Source organism: Stegodyphus dumicola, chromosome 3 (genome assembly GCF_044657685.1).
Source record: "Stegodyphus dumicola isolate Sdum_Otavi_A_Nest chromosome 3, ASM4465768v1".
NCBI classification, from domain to species: Eukaryota; Metazoa; Arthropoda; class Arachnida; order Araneae; family Eresidae; genus Stegodyphus; species Stegodyphus dumicola.
In genome coordinates this window covers 142,776,223-142,800,195 of record NC_140770.1, presented here as the reverse complement: position 1 = coordinate 142,800,195, position 23,973 = coordinate 142,776,223, and the positions used below count along the sequence as shown (strand labels likewise).

At 34.2% G+C, this 23,973-nt stretch overlaps 1 protein-coding gene and 2 non-coding genes across 3 annotated transcripts in view; 1 reads left to right on the top strand and 2 right to left on the bottom strand.

The window, feature by feature from the left end:
* Positions 1-7,830: 7,830 nt before the first annotated feature.
* On the bottom strand, positions 7,831-7,901 carry TRNAG-CCC (transfer RNA glycine (anticodon CCC)). Its single transcript has one exon. It is a non-coding gene; the product is annotated as a tRNA-Gly (tRNA).
* A 6,597-nt stretch (positions 7,902-14,498) lies between these two features.
* LOC118191844 (somatostatin receptor type 5-like) overlaps positions 14,499-23,973 on the top strand; it is a 65,903-nt gene continuing 56,428 nt past the window's right edge. Inside the window, exon 1 of the mRNA XM_035362701.2 lies at positions 14,499-14,668. The gene's annotated coding sequence lies outside the window, so the exon portion shown is untranslated. The remainder of the gene's footprint in view (positions 14,669-23,973) is intronic.
* Positions 17,281-17,353, bottom strand: TRNAT-UGU (transfer RNA threonine (anticodon UGU)). Its single transcript has one exon. It is a non-coding gene; the product is annotated as a tRNA-Thr (tRNA).

Below are 23,973 nucleotides of genomic sequence, written 5' to 3'. Positions count from 1 at the left end.
GGTTAAATCTCGACCACCTGCCTAATGACGAGCAAGATAGAATCCGACAAGTGGTAAGTGAATTTGCTTCCTTATTTAGTGATATTCCAGGATTTACCCAGGTTACTAACCATAGTATTGACACCGGAGATGCATTGCCGGTTCGTCAAAAACCATACCGGTATGATAAGAATAAGGAAAAAATTATAGAATGGCATATTACCGATATGCTACGTAAAAAGATCGTAACGCCTATCTCAAGTAGTTATGCTAGTCCGGTGGTTTTATGTAAGAAAAATAATGATTATCCTTTGGAGCATCCAAAAAGGTGGAGATTCGCTATTGATTACCGTAAATTAAATTCCATAACGAAATATCCGGTATATCCGTTACCGATTATAGAAGAAATTTTAAGGAACATAAAATCAACCAAATTTATGACAACTTTAGACTTAACGAATGGTTATTTTCAAATAGGGATCAGGCCTGAGGACGTGCCTAAGACTGCTTTTATAACCAAGTCTGGCACTTATGCATTTTTGCGAATGCCGTTTGGCCTTTCAGGCGCCCCAGCAACATTTCAGCGATGCATGGACATTGTGTTAAGACCTGTTCTCGGAAAGTCCACATTTATCTATTTAGACGATATCATTATTACTAGTGATAATCTAGACCAACATGTACAGGATTTAAGACAGGTGTTTTCTTTATTAAATGAGGCCGGTCTAAAAGTTAATGTCGAAAAATGCAAATTTGCAGCCCCTGAATTAAAATATTTAGGTTACAAAATATCGCAAAAAGGGATCGAGACAGATGAATCAAAAATAATCGCTGTACAAAAGTATCCGACTCCAAACACGGCAAAGAAGCTCTCTTCTTTTCTAGGACTTTGTTCATATTATAGGTCCTTTATAAAAGATTTTGCGGCTATCGCTGAGCCATTGTTAAAATTAAAAAGGAAAAAGGCAAGATTCTCTTGGACGGCCGAAGCCAATAGTGCTTTCGAAAAATTAAAACAAGCATTAACGCAAGCCTCTGTGTTGAAATTTCCTGAAAAGGATGAAAATTTAGAAATTTCAGCGGATGCTTCGGATTATGCGGTAGGAGCGGTACTTTCTCAAAATCAGCAGCCAGTGGCATTTTTTAGCCGAACTTTAAATCAAACACAAAGAAACTATTCCGCGACCGAGAGAGAGGCACTTGCAGTTCTGTTAGCAGTGCAAAAGTTCCGAGTCTATTTTGGAAAGGCGCCGATAACAGTATATTCTGATCATGCGGCGGTAACTAGATTGTACTCTGGAAAAAATTTATCCCCAAGGTTAATAAGATGGGCACTCAAGCTGCAAGAATATAATCTGGTAATCAAGCATACCCCCGGAAAGGAAAATATCGTAGCAGATGCCCTGTCACGAATTAAATTAGACGAACAGGGTAATACCGTAAAAGTTGCAATGCTGACAGCGTGTACAATAAATTCCCGAGAAACTGTAATAACCGAACTGGGTAAGGATCCTGAGTTTGGAAGTATTTATGAGTATTTGAAGGATCCTGAAAATTTTAGCCACCAAGATATTGTGGCGATAAGAAATAGGGCGGCCCATTACGAACTAATAGATGGTCTATTATTTTATACAAAAACTACGAATTCCAACAACGAATTTCGACCTGTTATCCCAGCTAGTCTTAGATTAAATATCCTGCAAGAGCTCCATGACAGCCCTTTAGCTTCTCATGCTGGTATTCGAAAAACTACTCAACGCGTACGCGAGGCAGTCTACTTTCCTGAACTGCAAAAGTTAACAAGGGCGTATGTCCAGTCCTGCCCAACATGTCAAGCCGTTAATTATATTAATTTCCGCCCGGCCGGGTTTCTAAATAGTATTAAATCCGAATTTCCAAATGAAATAATCGGCATCGATTTATTGGGCCCTTTCCCAAAAAGTCAGTTAAACAAAAGTCGCTATCTCCTTGTTATAGTTGATCATTTTAGTAAATGGACCGAAATTGTTCCCTTAAAACGAGCCTCCGCGAAATTAGTTACCGATTCTATTTTAAATAAATATATTTTAAAATACGGGGCGCCCCTAAAAGTTATATCGGATAATGGTCCTCAATTTGTAAGTAATATATTTGAAGACATGTGCCAAAAACTGGGCATACGTCATTTAAAAATGGTCCCGTATCGGCCGCAATCAAATATAGCGGAACGGGTCAACAGAAATATAGTGAAAATTATCCGTAGTTATGTTAAAAATTTTCATAAAAGCTGGGATAACTATGTGAATGAATTTGCTTTCGTCCTTAGGACCGCAAAACATGATACAACGGGAAAAACTCCTGCTGAGTTATTTCTAGGCAGAAAGATTATAACACCGTTAGATAAACTATTTTATGTGCAACAAAGAGCCCCAGAATTTAAAATGGGTGATATAGAAAAACTAATAAAAGAAGCAAAAAAGAATACGGAAGTAGCACAAAGAAAACAAAAATTGTATTATGACTTGAAACGACGGGGAGTAACTTATAAAGTAGGGGATGAAGTACTAAAAATTAAGCATTCACTTTCTTCAGCACCAGAAGATAAAACTGCCAAATTTTTTCCACGCTTTGAAGGACCATATGTTATAGAAAAAATAACTCACGCTGTTGTAGTGTTAAAGGCAAGAAATGGTGAAACCTGTTCCGCAAACATTGACCAGATAAAACCATTCTATGACCGTAATAAAATGCAAATCTTTTCAGATCTTTTGCAGGATCCGGTACGGCAGACACCGCAGGTACAAGTTCCAGAGGTGGGAAAACGACAAGCACAAGGGCAAGCCAATGAGAGACAGAAGCAAGTGAAAAGAAAATTGCCCCGCGGAAAAATTGAAGGTACAAAGAAAAAGAAGCCGTTCCACCGTCCAAAAAACAGAGTTCACGAACACCCCCAGAATGAAGAAGGGAGAAGGACGACGTATGTGGAAAAGACCGGGAGAAAGGACGGCAACTATAACCCGGCTGTGAAACGGAAGATTGACTCATCCGACAGAACTCTCCGCAGCAAAAGTCGCCGAACTGCGGAAGGGCCATCAGCGGCGGAGGAAAAAGTACAAGAAAAATTTGAACGGCCAACAACGAGGTCCAAGCAGGATCACGACAGAAGTTTCCCGGTTCCACCAAGACCAGCTGCCTTCAAACGGCCAAGACCACAAGCAGAGGACAGAAGGAAGATGTTCAAGGGTGGCCGTAGTGGTGAAAAACGGAAGCTTCCAGAGGAAAGCACTGAAGGGCGAGCCCGTACAAGAAGGAGGATCAACCAAGCTACGGTCTGCAGCACCTTTAAAGACTGGGCCCAGAAAAGGATGTCTGAATATTACAAAGATAAGTAAAATTTTATGTTACTTTACAAACTTAAGTTAATCTTTCATTCTTACTGCAAGTGGCAGATTTCAAGAAGTTTTACCTCATGCGAGGTCTACCTTTATCGCCAAAAGGGCGAGAAATGAGTTGTGACCGATTTTCTTATTATGTTTTTCAATTACTCGCGCGTAAAACTAAAGTTGATGTATAATAGCGTTGTATAAAGACTTAAATATTGTAAAAAGTTATTGTATAAATTTTGTTTAAAACATTCTAACAAGAAAGAAGTTTTAGTCTGAAAGACTTTTTGAAATGTAGTATTATTTCAATGTAGAAAGAATTGGCACTTGCTTTGAAAAGAATAGAAGTTAACAATGTACTACTAATGTATGTTTTCAAATGTGTAAAATTAACGGCATCTTGATATGTTCTTGTATACATGTGAACTGTTATTTTGAATGTTTAGAAATAACGTGATATGGTAAAAGTGAAAGTAATGTTAAAAAATTTGTTATTCGTGTGACTGTAAAGATTAAATCATGGTGAATATGTGTTAAAGGTTGAATGATGTAGTTAGGCTCTCTGACGCTACACTTTAGAGTTAGCCACTTTCAGAATAGTACCTCAGGGTCTAGAGTTGAAATTAGGGTGTGTTAAGAGGTCTCGTATGTTGAATTTTAACACGTTAGTGTTTTGATTGTAGGAGGAAGTGTTGAACACATAGACAGAAACACATTCGTGTTTGGTGTTTTTACAACACATGTCAGAGAGCACGGGGAGAGATAATTAAAATAGTCATGAATGAAATAAGAATGTTAAGAAAAGTATATTCTATATGTTATTTGCAATGTCATTCTGTAACATTTCATTAAACTAGTTTTCCTTCCAGATCTCTGGAAGGAACCAGAATTGAATAAAGCTCCTGTTTTGATGCAGTACAGATGAAAAGGAAAAAAGATTGTTGTATATTCCGGGAGCTGCTATTGTAACAAATTTCTTTCTTTTAAAATTTTCTAGTTTCTAGCTAAGTTATGATTGTAAAAGTTTGGCCTCGCGTTAGTTTCTAGAGCTAAAAGTTTTCAACAAGGTCGTTTTAGACCTCAGTTTCAAACTAATTAACTCTGGCGGGAAGTATGTAAGGATCTTAAGTTTTACTAACGTTTATTTTATTTTAAATCTTTACTATCACTTCTTATTTTCTACTTCCGGCCAGAATTATAAGCGTGAAGGAGTTTATGCAAAGTTGTCTGGCGAACGCCAAGTATTTAAGTGTGGCCTTTTTGCCAAGCAGAAGAGAGGAAGCCGTGAGTTCGAAGCAGGCCGCTTACCTTAGAAGTTACGCAGTTGCTACTTTGCCTTCCAGGCCAGAGGTTTTAATCCTCTTGATAAATTAAACGTATTGTAGTGTTCACAGTCTCTGTGCTACATACGCTTCCTGTTATTATAAGGCCAATCTTATTCTAAAGTTAAATTAGAGTTTAGTTTTATTTTGATATCTTTTAAGTTAGACCCCGAGTGGAGGGTCATTGTATTCCGAAGTACGGAAGTCATTGTATATAAAGAAAAAAAATAAAGGGTTTTGTATACCCTTCGTCTGTATCCTGTCTACTTACTACAATTAGTGAACATAGCTTTAGTAAGCTCTCTGTTCTAGTCAGGTCATTGTATGTTTCCGAAGAAGGTTAGAAGAAACATTGAACCTGATAATTCTTTAATCTTGAAGTGTATTTGTTAGCTCTTTCTAAAATGAATTAATTAGCAGAAAAGCAGGGGAATTGTCCAGTGTCCTGCATACTTAAACACTCTGGTGTGAGTGTTATACTTTAATTCTAAGTGAGCCACAGAGGAAAAATGGACTGCAAAGCAAAACAAATTAAATATTATCGTGAATGAGATCTTGGGTACATTATGGCACATATATGGCACAAGGATATGTCACATATATGGCAATAATAAAGCACTGGGCTGGGCGTTTCTTTGGCTTTATGGTTTATATCTTGACGTTCATGCTGAATATATTTATATCAAAAATTGCATTGCCTTCAGTATATCATTGCAGTAGAAATTATACAGGGAGTTTCTTCAGTACTTTTCTTTAGATCTAGTAAGATACTTAACATTAGTTATGGGAAAGTTCCGAAGTTACATTTATATAAAGTTTTCTTATTTAATTTATAGATTACTGCTAAAAGTGTCCACAGAAGGACCGCTACAAAAGCGTTCTTCTCTAGATTTTATTTTATATGAAAAAGAATAACACGTTTGCGTTAATTCTTTAAACATAAACCCTTCATTGATAGGTCACATTCTAGGGTTTATGTAAGTTTTTGAATTTGAAAGTTTAGTCTAAGTCGTTGTACAGCTGCAATATCGACGATGAAGATGCATGTTTTTTTTAACATTTTTCTTGAACGTATTCTTTATTTATTTACTAGCCGCTACGCAGTCAGCCTTCGTCTGGCTTTTAAATGTACCGGAAAATTGCCTAAAGGGAACACCAAACATTAAATTTTAAAACTTTACACAATTTTACTCTAAAGAACAACTTTATCAAAAAAAATTTAAATCAAAATGTATTACATATAAAAAAATTTCAATGAAATAAGCAATATGCCTTAATACAAATATTAATTATCCTAATATATAAATTAATCAACGTCCTGTTGCCTTCTCTCGACAAACATTTAGTAACCAAGAGAAACACTAAATTAAAAAACTGCACGAATTATCGCCCTCATTTTTCCGAGTGGCAACAATGCTGATATAATGAAAGAGAATTATAGATTTGATGTGTTCATCAAAAACATAAAATAAAAATTAATCTCATTCGACTTTTGGAACCACTTCGAGGTGCACTGGCTCTTGTCTAGATGCACCTATATATCAAATTTCGTAGCCCTGAGTCTATTAGCCTTACGCGCAAAAGGATGAACGAAAGACACACACACATAGATTAGGTTAGTGCTGCAATCCGCTTGCGCACATCTCGGGATATACTATTTTGTGGAACATTAGAAGATAGATTTAAGCCAGCACTTTTACATCGGTACTTCGGGTATTATAGCAACCATCTTGATAAAAGTCGTCAAACTGTGGCAACCACACGCATAACAATTCTTCAAGTAACCATATGGATAACTGTAAGTTTGAATATGAAACGTCGCCATTTTCATACATGCTGATTTGGTTGTATTAGAAGTTCTAAGGACAAATTGCGATATTTTTTGTCTTTTACGAAATATGTACTTGTGGAATTTGCCTCCAAACGAAGAAAGTTGTATGAAATTTTTTGTCACAAAGGCGGGAATATTCAGATTCGCATTTAATGATAATTTATTTTGGAAAAACAACCTTTTCGGAAATGCAACATGAAAACGTGTAATGAACACGTCGATATTCGATAGGGTAATTGGTTCGAGAAGAGTCGTCTGCCATTTACTACAGCAATCGGATTCATGTACTGCTGGAGCAAATAGTTAACGAGTTCTAATGTTTTCTCGGAAGAGTTAGAAATGGCCATTCGCCGTGGTAGACTGGAATAATTAGAAGCGGGAGATAGGCATAACAAAGAAGAAAGTAAAGTTCATGTGAAAGTAGTTTTATAAATTGTTCCCCGTGACAAATATCGAGCTAAAATTAAAATATGCGCTTAATAACATGTATGGTATGAAATAAATAACTTTTTTCGATTAGAAATTACCGATCTTTTTCTTCTTCGCCAAATTGCGGCAAGGTGATTGCGATAACGCAAAAGTACCTTTACATCTATATTAATTTTCTAAAGTAAAACTATTCTTATATCGTTAATGAATCTGCTGATTAATTCACGAAAACCTTGGGAAAAAAGGAAATCTTGCTAGTTACCAGAGCGGCTACAGGTCTCGATGCTCTCTTTTGCATCATTTAGCTTTCATGCCCGTTTCACTTTTTTAAATAGAGATGCTTCCACCAAGTAGTATCGCCATGCATCCTTTATAAAGAAATAATACAGCGGATATAAAAAAGGGGAAAACTTAATACTCTATCTAGAATTCTAAAACTACACTGCTTTTAAGATTTTGCTGTTGAATGATATATGGCTAAGTGTGAAAAAATTAATGCTTAACAAATAAAACCTTAAAGAGACAAAAAAAAAAAAAAGTTGTGTAGGCCATCTTATTAAGAAAACTAAACACTGATATGGTAAACTGATGGGAAAGGACTATGAAAAATGTAAAAGAATGCCGCAACGTCCATTGAGTTATGCATGAGCGAATATAACTATTATTTTTCCACTCTACTATAAACTTTAATTTTTTTAAAAAAATCTAGTTAACAGCAATGAATTCGAGAACAGACTGTTAGACTACGAACTCAGCAAGAGTATAAAAGAACGCTCTGTGTGATGTTAAATCTGAATCCTTTCCGATTTTTTAACAATTTCTTTATTTTTTCCCCAGTTCATTTGCTGAAATCAATATCTAGTTGAGTTACAATTAGATAGGGGTAAAACTATCTAAAACGGACTCGTGCATCGGCCGGGAATCGAACCCGGGCCGCCCGCTTGGGAGACGAGCATTCTACCACTAAACCACCGATGCCGCGAGGGTTAACCTATGAAACTCTCTTGGAATGGGTATTTTCAAATTAATTAGCATTAAAAATTTTCAGTTAAAAAGAAACTTTCCACAGAAAAAGACTTCTTAAATAATTCTTCTGTAATTTAAGTGACAAAAACATCGCTTTTTCTAAAAAAAAGCGCATTACGCACCTTTCTATTTGTTGATGTTAACACGAAAATAGATTTCAAGAACTCAACGATTTCAAAGCGAGCAATGGCAACACTGCACGAAATAAAGATTTTATATCCCCAGCGTTCGAGACGCTAAAATTATGCTGTTTTTAAGTATGAAATATTGCTATTGAATTGAATTTTATGTGGTTTAAGTTTGAAGAATATGATATTTAATAAATAAAGGAAACACTTTTGGGGCTTAATATAAAATCTGAAAGCCATTTTTTTAATGTCGTTTGAACATTTTATATAATTTTGGTATGCACGGAGAGGGGAATCAAAAGCTCTAACTACGCTACTGGAAAAAAATAGCGACATCAAAGAGGTCACATATTTTTGTATTCTTCTTTCGATTTATTTCATACAATCATTATACTACCGCTTCATTTAGCTGAGAAAATTCATGGCCATTTCATTTTCTTTTTCAGGAATGAAGAACAAGTATTCCTTTGTCAAGGTTATTTCTCCAAAAAACGAAAAATGATAGTTATATGTTGTCTGGGAGAGACAAGAATATTTATCAAGAAAAGAACCATAAAGAGCACCACTACTGAAAGTAACTTATTCTCACATTTATATGATTGGACTGCGTCACTTATTAATGTAACGTGCATTCCTTGAATTTACTACTGTATTCTAAATGCATTTTCTAAAATTTAGTTCATTGAGAAATTTAATTTCTTTTTCTTTTTCACGTATTATGTTTACGTGTTTTTCAGGAAAGAATTTTTGTTTTTCTTATCGTTTTATTGTAGTAGATATGTTGTGTGAAATCATACGTGAGGAAAAATAAAGAGATGGAATTTTAATGCACTATGGTAAGTAACTGTACGTTTGTATCACAAAGAGTATACTTTCTATGTAGCCTTTCTGAAACCTGCCTAAAGTTTACATCCTATTCATGACTTTCTGAGTCGCTAAACCTAAACCTTTCATTTTTATTGCTATTTTTATCAATGACATCTCATGGTAAATTATAAATGGGAAGCTAAACTATAAAAATATTAATCGTCTACTGAATAATAATGTTTGAATATACTGAATGTAATTATTTACGATTGCTCCTGTTACTGAATATAAAAAGCATACTTCATGAGTGGGTATTTACCAATCAAATATGCAAATAAGCTAACGCAAGCAAATCATAAAAAGGGATAATAAAAGGATTTGATTGGACGTCATACACATATCTTTGTTAAACTTAAAAGTTTGAATTTGAATTTAAGTTTGAAAATAATTAGATAGTGTTAATCCCATCCGAAATATAGGATAGTTATAAATAACTTTTGCTCTTTGAAGGTATTTAAAACTAATGAACGGAAAGAAATCAAATTTAATATACAGAATTTGTCCGTAAAGTAGTAGAACTGAATTTATTTTGAAATATTTATTCACAATTTTGACACATCGACTTAATAATTTTCAAAATATGCTCCTTCTGCATCAACACAACATTTCCAGCGACTCTGCCAATAACTGAAGGCTCGATGAAATGCAGAAATTGGAATATTCTTCAGCTCCTTCCCCTCGTGTGCTTTGCCATAATTGAATAATCCAATCCAATCTTCAGCTCCTTCATTACGGCCTGGCCTGGACAGAACGAACCGTGGTGCCATCCTTTCATGACCTTCTTTAATCGGAAGAATTCTGAAAGAGCGATATCTGGGTTGTAGGTTGGCTGGGGAAGCTGTGTAATACCATGTTTGGTTAGGAAGTCCATGACAGCAAAGGCAGTATGGCTCGGCGCATTGATGTGATGGAACCTTCATGATCTAGCGGTTGCTGGACGGACGCGGGCGACTACTTTTCTGAGTCTTTACTTACACAACATAGAATGCAGCATTCACAGGCTGAACAGACGGTGAAAATTCTCTGTGAAACACTCCTTTCAGTCAGAAAAGATGATCAACATCAATTCCATCTTCAACTTGCGCTCTTCCCTCCCGAAACAATTTGTGCCATTCAGAAACATTTGATTGAGCCATGGCATCACCCCCATAAGCATTTTTGATCATGTCATGTGTCTCATAGGCAGTTTACCCAGTTTGACGCCAAACTTCACCGCGTAATGCTGCTCTAATAAAAGATTCACTGTGGAGATGATAAGGCACCTTGAAAGGGGCACCTTAAACTCAGTCTACACTCCATGAAGGCTTGGTGACGACTGGCGACTGGTGCGCTGGTACTTAAGATCCTCCACAACCCAAAGAGCGTAGTAACAACCTCCTCCTTCACCACGCTTTGACTGGAAAAAATCAGTTCTACTACTTCCGGGACAAACCCTGCATAAATTGTAAAAATCTCGGAGAAAAACTAATCCAGAAAAAAGTGCAAAACATAAGAAGGGCTGTTATAAAAGTCGCCGATAGGAGAGATTTAGGTTGAGCTGTCACAGTGCATATGAAATTTGCACAATCTAGGTAGATTATGCAAATTTCCTAGTCGTATGTGACAGCAGCATCACTCATTCTTTTTGAGAAAAGAGAGGCAGACGTTGGATCAACAGAGGCAGACGTTAGATTTTGATTGACTATTGATGTGTGCTTAATATGCGTCCTACATTCACAAAAGTCCAATGTCTGTTGCAGCACCAACGTGTATGATTAAAAAATTCGAAGAAACTACGTCGCTAGAAGTTACAGCCGGCAGAGGATGTAACACAATAACACTGCAGTTTTGAGCGCCATAGGGACTAGCAGTGCTCCAAGCATTTTTGCAATAGCTCGCCAAATCGAGCCTTATATTCCTATCAAGAAAATAGTACGGAAAATGCTGCATTCCTCTTCGTATGCGATCAGTCGTGGGCAAGAATTAAAAACGGCAAATTATGATAAGCGCCTGTCGCGTTAACGTTTCTTGCCCAAAAGGAAATCGACAATTCTTGGTCTTGGGGAAAATATTGCGGGGAGATGCGGCTAATTTTTAACTCAATGGTTCAGTCAATACTCATAAATGAATTTGGACATCTGAACGGCCTACACTGATCCATCAAGTGCAAAAGTGTTACACTGATCCATCAAGTCATCCATTCTGCAAAAGTAATCATGTGGTGTGGATTCACGGCCAAATTCATAACAGGACATATATCTTTGAGCGTATCATTCCCACAGTTCCTGTTACTTGTACCATTAATGGGGAGAAATACTGCAAACTTTTATCGTTCCTGAATTGAAAAAACGACAGTGCTTGAATTTTACAATTTTTATACAATGCCACATATGCACGGCCACATATTCTTCCAGCTTTTCGGTAAAGAGACAGGTATAAGCCGATATTTTCTGACGGAATAACTGCATCATTCTCTAGACATTACCCCATGTCACTTTTGGCTGTAAGTGGGTATCTTAAATTCATTGTGTGTACTAGTGGTGTTACAAACCTGAGATCCTTTAAACAGAACATAAAATGGGCTATTACAAACATTCAGACTGACAGTTTACATAAAGCAGTAGAGAAAATCGCACAGCAGGCACAGTATCTTGCACACAGGGAAGGTCAGCACGTTGAAAATGTTGCACGTGGTCTATAAGACACTAATATTCATTAATAAGAATTTATTTTCTGTGAATTTCATTCTTCATATCATGTGCATTTTTTATTGCTGAACCATTAATGAAAATTTATGTAATCTATTTTCCGTGCGGTTATTGTAATCAATTACCTATGTCGATTCCTACAGAGACCAAAATATTCCATACCATTTTGGTTCTATTTTGTGCCCCAAAATGTATCTCCCTATACCTTTCACAGTCTATATGAAATTTTGTTATACTCCATTCATTAGTTTCAGCTGCAGATGCCTTTAAATGGGAAATGTTGTTTTATAACCCCCTGAACATTATTTATGTGAAGGTTAAAAATGGCGAGTGTTAAATCGACTGATATCCAAAACCTTGGACTATGAAGCTGAGTTGTAACCAAGGAATGCATAGATCATGTAACTGTCAAATCTGTTTTTCAGATAGAAAGAAACATAACGAAATTAAAATTATGTTATTGCATGAATAGAACAGACTGAAAAATTGATTTCTCCTTTTAAAAAGGCTTCATTCTTCAATCATATTTATGATGGGTTTCGAGATTTTTATGATAATAACGTAAATATCCTCCTAGAAGGATAGTTTCCAATTCTCTATATAAGGAATATTTTATCACCTTCTGATGGATTTGATTTCGAATTTTGTGCTCATTAGAAGAAAAGGAGCCAAGGTATAAAGTGAGAGAGTCATTAAAATCAAGAAAATGTCTCATAGTCCTAGCACTTGGCGGAACTGTAGAGTTTATGGGCCAAGCCCTAAACTCGTGGAGGATTAAGGATTTTAATATTTGCTACAAAATTACATACCATTGAAAAAATTTCAAATATAAAGAAATTTAGCAAGTATGGACTGCAAAAAATTCTTAAAAACAAGTGATCTATAATATAAATTCCCGAAATTTCACTGCAGAATTAAAGATGTTTTGGACCATACACCAGTAAAATACAATACACAGTGATAAAGAATCACAAACTGGAGGCATTACCGATACGCGTATCGATTATAATCTTTGACACATTTTAAGAAAGAATTTTAGAAAAAATAGCCTCTACGAAATTAATGTCTAAAGGGCGAATATTTCAGCTGTGATTCCGTTCACGTTTCAGTGCATTTACAGAATCTTGTCACGTGGAACTTTCTTTCTTATGCTCAAAGAAAAGGAAATGGAAAAGGCATAAAAAATTCAGAAGAAGCAACATCTGTTAGGGAAAATGCGAACTTTTTGCCAATCGATTGCACTGGGCACATAAAGATGAGACAGTCCGTCAGAAGTGCAAGGACATTATCGGCAAAGAAAAGGGGTCAAACCTTCAAAAGAAAGGAATGGCATTTACAGAAGGAATACTGTTAGGTATTGAAAATTATTCCTTTCGTCAATGAAAAGAAAATACAGAAAGAATTTGGCTTATTGTGATTTTACGTTAATTTAGGTATATATTCAAGAATCAGCTATCTTAAAATTTGCTACTTTTCATAGATTTCCTGTTGGATTTATTTACCCGTTGATGACCCAAGACTGCTTGCTTATTTTTATCAGCTTTTATTGATTTCATTTATGGTGTTTCTTGCCGTGGTGAAGAAATTGGCATCGATTTTCGAACTACTTCCTGATAAGCTCCAGTACTGCACACAATCTTTATGGATGATATATTATGTGATGAAGCCATTTGTTTTTTCAAAATTCGACTTAGATTTTTTTTCAATTTAATACTGAAACGATTCTTCGAATATATCTTCATTTTAACGAATAAACTAAAAATCTCATAATTTTACTGTTTGCATCATAAGGTGAAAAAAATCTTTTGTATGAAATTTATATAAAATTTGTACCGTAATTTCTGATCTTTTTGGCGAATTTTCGAACATTACTCGATTTTGTTTTCGACTATTCCATGTCTACTTTTTTAAAAGTTCAGCATCTAAAAATATATCTTCTATAAAGTTTTGAAAAATTATTATTATTGTGAAAAATTTCATTTATAAAGCAAATTTTTCCTTTCATCTAGAATAAAAACGACGAAAGATATGTTGTTGTGTTGTGACTTATCTCACTTTTCTGACAGTAACATCAGGACAAGACCACGCAATTCGTTGTGACAAGGAGAGCAAGATCGTGCCTGTTGGCAAGAGCCTTGAGAACCACACAAGTGACAGTACGACTTTTCCTTTCACCAGGGGGACATTTCCCAGGGTCCCCCACCATTCTTCCCTTACCACCAACCTCTCGAGAAGACTTCTGGATCCCTGCATATTTAGAGTCCCCCCATGCCACGCGGACACTATACATTTACAAACATTCATGCCTTCTTAGAGGGAGTCTAACCTGGGCCCTTCAGTACCGCATACCATGACGGTAAGCTACCATAACCACTGTACCTTCTGGGCGGCAGATAAAAGATATAAACTAAGTGATTTTCTACATTGTGTTAAAAGCAACTTGCAGCATGAAATAGAAGGGGAAGTATTAGTTCTTTCTTGGCTACCACTTGGAAATATAAATTCAAGTTTATGACGTCATTACCGTACACTTCTTTCCCTGCTTCTGCATAGATTTCTCAAAAATTGATTTTTCAAATTTATTATTAAATCCCCCAGTTGCTATAAAGATTTACTTGCAAAGAATTAAACTTAATATTAAGCTAAAAAAGTAATACAGTTTAAAGATTGAAGGGCTTTTAATATTATTTGCAATGAAATATACTGTGTTATTTTTTCCTCATTATGTACACATTTTCAGCATTTCTTTTTAAAAGTAGATTTTTTTAATTCCATTGGGATTCAAAATATTATATTCTGTTATAAGATTTTATAATTCTACCGTCCAAAAGGTCTATTATAAAGCTTTAAAATTTTTCAGATTATGAAAAAACAACTCTCTACCCTCTACTAAAACAAGAATGATGCCCCCCCCCCAGGGTGCCCTCCTTCAAAACTGGAAGTAGAAGTCAAACTTCCTTGAGGCTCTGGCAACCATTCTTCCATGAATTACGTAGACTAGACAACAACAAACAAGAATGATAAATATATTAATTAGGTAACTTTCTAAAATTTTTTTAATTAGATTAATTAAAAAGTTTTTATAGGCTATCATTTAAATCGTTCAATGTATTTCTCACTATGGCACCGAATTTTATACTATTTTCGGGTAAATTAGCAAACTGAAATTTTGCACACAAACGTACTCCGGATAATATAACTATGAGAAGGAAGCGATTTTTAAAAAAATTCCATTTAGATTGTTTAAGATTTAATGTTGAAATTATTTTTGAAGATATTAGAATATATCTTCAAAATAGTTAAATATATTTGAAGATATATTAGGTTTCGAAACAAACTAAAACTCTCAAAATTTTGTTGTTCACACCATCGGATAAAGAGAAAAAAGTCTATCTTCTCAATGAGGTTTATTTGAAACTTTGTATTCATTTCTGATTTTCTGGCGAATTTTCCAAAGGCTTTCAATTTGTTTGAATATTTGACGTAAAGAAATCTTGGAACTAAAATAATTTGTCTGAAAGCGTGTCACTGAGCGTAAAAAATTGAAAATAATAAAAGGTTTTTAATGTTTTTACAAATTAAGCTTTATTTAAAGCTCATAATTAATGAAATAAAAGTGAGGAAAACAATTTATCACATAGTTTAATGGAAATAAGAGATTAAACAATTCTCTTTGAAAAATTCATGTGACATTATATATCACGAATAATAAAAGTGTGTGCGCCTAATCTAACGAAATCTGTACGCACAGATATTTATTTATCTTTGCAATTTTTTGAAAAGATCAAAGTTATGAAAATGCAGGATTTTTAACTTCATTTAGATACTTATAATTTTTCTAAATCTAATTTTGTAATTTTTTAACGTAAACATAACATTTAGGTTATTTCGCATACAAATCAAAAAAGTTTAAAAGATTAAAAAAGAAAGCTCTTAATTGTCTTTTGTGATAATTTAATTTTTCTAAAACGTGCGAAATATTTTCTCCCTTCTTATTCTCTACCTTCGGATTGTTAAACTTTTTATAATTTTATTTTTTTAATATGAGTATAGTATTTTCTTAAATATAAGTATAGGAGTCATAAGACCGCATTAAATGCTAAATTACCTTAATTTTCGAATTTTTTTTTTTAAATTTGACTTTGCCAAAACAGGAATATTTTCGTCATTTAAAACATATCTGTAATTAGAAGTGTATGACTATTTGCTACTGCGATAGCAATAAGAAGGGTAGGTGCACAACTAGATGTTATAACAGTCCCATTATACAAAACTTCAGCATTGTAAGTCTAATCATTTTTGAGTTATACGAGATATATATAAACGTACGTACAGACGTCACGAAAAAAATCAATGGTCAATCGATTTTAAATCCATTTTACAATCCGTTTTGGAAAAAAGTGTCTATTACTTTGTGCGTACATAGAGACTTAACGCAAAAAAAAATCGTACAAATAAATTCGGGAATGGTCAAAATGGACACTTAACTAGAAATATGGTACTCGAATGTTTTCACGTTTACAATACTTCCTTTACAAGTAAAAAAAATCTGAATATTACAGTGAGACGGAAACATAAAAGATAGTGTTTATAAGGTTAAATATATGTATTAACCAAGATTATTTTAATTAGGAAGCTACGCTTATTTTTGTTGTTTCCGCGATGCATATGTTTTCGCAATGCATTAGAGAGAGTAAATCAGAATATAGTTCTACGGTTACCAGATAAGATATTTATTTATATTTAAAAGGAACGCAAAGCGATTCAAAAAATATAAAAATCACAGTCTATAATTTTGCTAATCAAGTGTAGTACAAAAGTAGGTCCATAACAACAGCTCTTATAAACTAACACATTTATAAAGCAGTTTTCCCCTATCAGCATAACATAAGATAAAAAAAACTCATAGTTAATATTCAAAAGTCTTAACTAATTAATTTTGGATCCCATCTAATCCATCAATCAATATCGTTGATAGAAGTTTTTATACCTGATATTATATCAGGAAATTCATCAATAAATGGCTTCCTTTTAAAAAGCTATTCATCAAATTTTACTTTGATGAATTAGAAAAACTTCATAAAAATTTTGACTTCCTTGTACGAAATAAAGAATTATAATCGCAAAAAAATTCAGGTATCATATTTCCATTAGAAATATAAATTTTGACCATTCCCGAATCCACTTGGATGATTTCTTTTGCTTGACGTCTGCACGTACAGACAGAAAAAAGAGATCTTTTTTCCAAAGCGGATTGTAAAATGGATTCAAAAGGGATTTTTTTTCGTGACGTTTGAACGTACGATACGATATATATATATATATGTCATAATTATATATATACTTATACGTATAAACATATATATGTGGGTGATAGAAACATCTGCAGAGTTCTTTATAGGACACGCTTAATTACATTAAAATATATACGCATTTTCGAAATTAATAATAAAGAATAAATTCAGTTCCTCCGCCCCCAATGTTACAATATTAGTTCGTCTGCCGGCGGTCATCAGATGAGTGCAACTACAGGCGCTGAAGTCCAAAGGACAGGATAGCAGATGGTGAAATATTTTTCAGTGTCGCATCTTTCCGATTTCTGACTTAGAAAATTATCAGCTAAAATTAGAACTAGCACTTCCATTACAGAGCCACCAGTGAGAATCGAACTCACGACCTCTGGTTTACAAGACCAGTGCTCTAACGACTGAGATATGGTGGCGACAACCGCCAAGCGAAACAGAGCGAATTATTCGATGAGCAGCTCGGGGCCATTTGGCGTTCAACATTGTCACCACATTATATACACACACACACACAAGCGTACACATACCCTTACCCGGCTTAAAAGTCCTTGCGCGACATTTAATTTCGCAGCCATTGCTCGGAGTAATATACTTCCAGTAATAAAAGTGTTTTAAATGACGAAAATATTCATATTTTGGCAATGTCACCCCCCCCAAAAAAAAAAACTCATTTTTAACAAACAGCGAAATCGATTTTTAAATGCGCTCTCTCGTTTTCTATACTTATATTTTGGAACGTTTTATACTCGATGTGAAAAAATAAATTACTTCAGTGAGTCCAGTTTTAAACATATTTTTATTTAAATCAATCAAATTTTAAAAATAGAAAAGTGTATTCCTAAGAATTTTGTTTATGTCTTAACATCGCTTAGTTTGTTACTCAGTAACAGACAGATTAATGAAAGTTTCCTTTGAATGACTGGCAGCATGCTGGAGCGCAGAAGATAAAAATATCTTATTTCAAGCGGTGAGAACACATCTCTTTTAAATAGCCGAGTTCGTTGATTAGAACTAAAATTTAACTATCTTATGTCTTCCGGAATGGCAGCCAGACTGGCGCACTGAAGACAAAAGTATTGTATTTCGAACTCTCTTGCCACTGCTCGCTTTGAAATTGCTGAATTTATTAATAAAAAAGTCATTAAATTCATACAAAAATGAAATAAATAAGGAACAGACTTGAAAATTTCGGTTTCATTGTGCATATACTCTGGTGGAATGCTATGTGTATTCGAAATTCCATGACTCTTGTGGTAGCCGTTTATCCACAATTGCTAGGGAGGTTTTAATATACATAACATACAGACATGCACACATACATAAATTCTGCATTATTTAACGGCAGAGGTAAATAATACAGATATAAAAAAATCTCTTTTTTTAATCAAATTTTGTTAAATTTCAAGCTTACGCTTATGCGTATAATTGGGATATATGTATTTTCCGGAATTTAAAATGTAGACTTTGTTTACTTGCAGAAAATTAATTGTGAGTTTAGTTAACACTAGTATTAAAATTTAGTGCTAACTTTAATCTTATTAACCTTGACTTCTTTATGCAAAACGCACTTTAATTAAGTTTCTGTTTCACTAGAATTAGTTGACATAAAGTCAAGTGAATCTGATTGTACATATATGACACAAGTTTTGGTCCTTCAAAAATTTTTTATTAATGATGCAATATGAAATCTACTGCTTCTGTCATGTGGCTTCAGAACTGCAGTTAGAATTAAGTCCAGATTCTTAACTGATGCTATTTTTTTTAAAGTTTTGATTAAAAGATAAATTAGAAGTTTAAAAACAAAAAATAATTTTCAGAATTAAATAAGTTTTAGACTACTTTTAATAATTATTCAATGTGTTTATTACATTAGCATGATTATCGTAAAGAGGCTGAATTTAGGTTCGCTTAAAATATTGTGAGAAAATGTCAAAAAGAACATTTGGGTCATTAAAACAAAATAAAATTTCCCTGTAAATCTCCTTTGGGGCATTTTACAAGCAATTCTCAAAGGTGTTTACATTTTTAGTAACAATAGATGAAAATTAATTTTGTGGAAGAGATGATAAGTTTTCTGCCTTGATAAAAAATTTCCATTTACATTATACAATTGCTGCTTCAGGATGTTGCTAAAACTTCTCTACTGATTTGATTAAAGTAACCGTTTGTTGAGTAAAGTACTAATTTTTCTGGAGATTTTCATTGCCAGTTAATATATATATATATATATATATATATATCTTTATATATATATAAGGCAAAAGTGTGTGTCGCCGATAGTTTATTGTTGCCCCTGGGAAAAATGAGCGCGGAAATTAACGCGCTTAATTTTTTAATTAATATCTCGGCCGATTAAAGTCGTACCAAGATGACAACGGTATTGATGGATTAGGAGAACTTTTTGAATCCGAGGATACGCGTCTCGAATTTCAATTCGGCGCCGTTCCGTATATATTCGAGAAAAAAGAATTTGGCATGTAGCCAAATCCCTCTAATAGGGAAAACCCAAGGAAGAAAGTGGAGAACGTAGGAAAAATTAGTTTTTAAATAACATATCAGCTAATTAATGTCCCAAGACGCAAATGGTCAAAATGGCGTGCCACGGACCTGCGGAATCCAACGGTGTGCTTTGCTAAGCCCGGGAGCCAGCCATGGCACAGGGTTGCCGTTTCAATTGAGACGTAGACAATTTCCTGTAAAACTTGCCTTTGCTATGACTATTCATAAGTCTCAGGCCAAACACTTAAACGTGTTGGCATTTTTTTATCTGAGCCTGCATTTGAACACGGTCAACTTTATGTTGCTTGTTCAAGAGTTCGTGAAAGAACGGACGTAAAATTAAAAATAATGCATGGTTCTCTGCAAGGCAAGCTTAAAAATGATGGAAAGATCTACACAAGAAATATTGTGTACAAAGAGATCTTTAACATGTGAATTAACATTTTATTATTTAAATCACCTTTATTGATTGAGTTAGCGGTGGCTGTTAGGAAATGTACCGCCAGTGGTTTCCTTCATTGCACTCTACTTTAAGCAAGTAGAAGGGGGAAACCCGTGGAGCAGTAAGCAAAGGGGCGTCCTCGCCGCCTGCCCTGGATAATTCAGTTTGAATTAACAGACACCTTTGCACAAATCATTTTAATTACAATTTATAATATCTATAAAACGGTCATTTCGTATGACCGCCAGGTTTTCTAGTATATATATATACGTACTTCTGTTTATGCAAAGTGCGACATCATGAAGAAATTATGAGATTAAACTGAGATTTATTCGGAGTACACAACAGTTTATAATATGCAAATAATTTAAATTTCAGAGTGATAGTACACACATGGTTGAGACGTACTGTCTCAGCCGTATTTATAGAATTAGAACCACTGAACAGTGAGTAGAACAGTGAGTTTTTCGAGTGCAGGGTACTGATGAAGCACCACCCAAACACTTTATTTTCAAATTCTCTACTAAAAAAAAAACGTATTCAATGTAGAAAGTTGGGAATGAATACTGAAATTTACCAAATACTACAATTAAAATTTGACGAATCAGTATTAACAAATCTGCTTTGTTTCTTGGTTTATTAAACCAAATTTGTAGGACCGTTAGCTTTATTTCAGAGCAGAAACATAAAAAATCCAGTATGCTGTATCCGAGGTTTGAACCACAGAACTTTTATTTTGCCAGTTAGATATACCAGCCACATAAAGCATAACAGCATGGGAAAGAGAGTGTGATATTTCCTTACATTCTCCCCCTCTTGAAAGGCAACTGAGAAGAGTGATGCAGTCCAAGTAACAAGATCCAAGTAGTAACGAACTATCCTTTACCACCTTTTAATTCGAAAGTCACTGTAAGGGAATGTCAAATTTTCAGTCTGACAGCAGGAAAAATCAACTTGATACCCGTCAAAATTTGAACCATGGGTCTTTTAATTTTCTAGGTAAACGCGATAACCACTTACACCACGAAAACATTCAAAGGGAAATGAGAGGATAGTTTTTACAAATTTCTTGTTCGTTTAAATAATTCTTGCGCGCTTCATCATATGACGTAGTTTTATTGTTTTACAAAAATGAATCGTAAGCATTTTTATTGTAGTTACGATACTTTATTATATATGCTTTTAAATAGCAGAATCAGTTCTCATTTCGATTAGCTGCTAAATGTTTATTACATTACAATTCAGAAATACCTGCAGGTTACGTATAAATACATATGTTTACAAATAGAATTCTTCTGAATTATACCATAAACTTAATTAGTTCAAAATACACTCATGTCCATAAATTAAGGATAATGCAAAATCAGGCAAAGGAAGAGTTAGAAGCAAACCAAATTTGACTTATTTGTAAAGCTTAGTTATTAAACAAAAGGTAAAGAGCAAAAAAAGATGCCATATGTTTGATATTATTAAAAAATTAGCGATTTTTTCTCCCTGGAGAAAATTACAAAAAACATCTATTTACGAAAAACCAATATTACATGGTTGGTATGAATGTTAATACATTGTATGTCTCCCAGACGATTCAACTCCGTACAACAACAACAGTCCGTACAACACCTAGGCATGCTGAGTATCAAATTATCGATCTCATCTTGGGGGATATTACACCACTCAAAAAGCAATGCTCTCCGAAGTTCCGGTAGACATGTAGGAGGAGGTTGACGGGCTGCAACTCGTGGGCCAAACATGTCCCACACGTGCTCTACTGGATTCAAGTCCGGTGAGAATGCTGGCCAGTCCATACGGGTGATATCCTCCGATTGAAGGCATTCGCTTACGATGTTTGCACGGTGATATACTTCCAGTAATAAAAGTGTTTTAAATGACGAAAATATTCATATTTTGGCAATGTCACCCCCCCCAAAAAAAAAAAACTCATTTTTAACAAACAGCGAAATCGATTTTTAAATGCGCTCTCTCGTTTTCTATACTTATATTTTGGAACGTTTTATACTCGATGTGAAAAAATAAATTACTTCAGTGAGTCCAGTTTTAAACATATTTTTATTTAAATCAATCAAATTTTAAAAATAGAAAAGTGTATTCCTAAGAATTTTGTTTATGTCTTAACATCGCTTAGTTTGTTACTCAGTAACAGACAGATTAATGAAAGTTTCCTTTGAATGACTGGCAGCATGCTGGAGCGCAGAAGATAAAAATATCTTATTTCAAGCGGTGAGAACACATCTCTTTTAAATAGCCGAGTTCGTTGATTAGAACTAAAATTTAACTATCTTATGTCTTCCGGAATGGCAGCCAGACTGGCGCACTGAAGACAAAAGTATTGTATTTCGAACTCTCTTGCCACTGCTCGCTTTGAAATTGCTGAATTTATTAATAAAAAAGTCATTAAATTCATACAAAAATGAAATAAATAAGGAACAGACTTGAAAATTTCGGTTTCATTGTGCATATACTCTGGTGGAATGCTATGTGTATTCGAAATTCCATGACTCTTGTGGTAGCCGTTTATCCACAATTGCTAGGGAGGTTTTAATATACATAACATACAGACATGCACACATACATAAATTCTGCATTATTTAACGGCAGAGGTAAATAATACAGATATAAAAAAATCTCTTTTTTTAATCAAATTTTGTTAAATTTCAAGCTTACGCTTATGCGTATAATTGGGATATATGTATTTTCCGGAATTTAAAATGTAGACTTTGTTTACTTGCAGAAAATTAATTGTGAGTTTAGTTAACACTAGTATTAAAATTTAGTGCTAACTTTAATCTTATTAACCTTGACTTCTTTATGCAAAACGCACTTTAATTAAGTTTCTGTTTCACTAGAATTAGTTGACATAAAGTCAAGTGAATCTGATTGTACATATATGACACAAGTTTTGGTCCTTCAAAAATTTTTTATTAATGATGCAATATGAAATCTACTGCTTCTGTCATGTGGCTTCAGAACTGCAGTTAGAATTAAGTCCAGATTCTTAACTGATGCTATTTTTTTTAAAGTTTTGATTAAAAGATAAATTAGAAGTTTAAAAACAAAAAATAATTTTCAGAATTAAATAAGTTTTAGACTACTTTTAATAATTATTCAATGTGTTTATTACATTAGCATGATTATCGTAAAGAGGCTGAATTTAGGTTCGCTTAAAATATTGTGAGAAAATGTCAAAAAGAACATTTGGGTCATTAAAACAAAATAAAATTTCCCTGTAAATCTCCTTTGGGGCATTTTACAAGCAATTCTCAAAGGTGTTTACATTTTTAGTAACAATAGATGAAAATTAATTTTGTGGAAGAGATGATAAGTTTTCTGCCTTGATAAAAAATTTCCATTTACATTATACAATTGCTGCTTCAGGATGTTGCTAAAACTTCTCTACTGATTTGATTAAAGTAACCGTTTGTTGAGTAAAGTACTAATTTTTCTGGAGATTTTCATTGCCAGTTAATATATATATATATATATATATATATATCTTTATATATATATAAGGCAAAAGTGTGTGTCGCCGATAGTTTATTGTTGCCCCTGGGAAAAATGAGCGCGGAAATTAACGCGCTTAATTTTTTAATTAATATCTCGGCCGATTAAAGTCGTACCAAGATGACAACGGTATTGATGGATTAGGAGAACTTTTTGAATCCGAGGATACGCGTCTCGAATTTCAATTCGGCGCCGTTCCGTATATATTCGAGAAAAAAGAATTTGGCATGTAGCCAAATCCCTCTAATAGGGAAAACCCAAGGAAGAAAGTGGAGAACGTAGGAAAAATTAGTTTTTAAATAACATATCAGCTAATTAATGTCCCAAGACGCAAATGGTCAAAATGGCGTGCCACGGACCTGCGGAATCCAACGGTGTGCTTTGCTAAGCCCGGGAGCCAGCCATGGCACAGGGTTGCCGTTTCAATTGAGACGTAGACAATTTCCTGTAAAACTTGCCTTTGCTATGACTATTCATAAGTCTCAGGCCAAACACTTAAACGTGTTGGCATTTTTTTATCTGAGCCTGCATTTGAACACGGTCAACTTTATGTTGCTTGTTCAAGAGTTCGTGAAA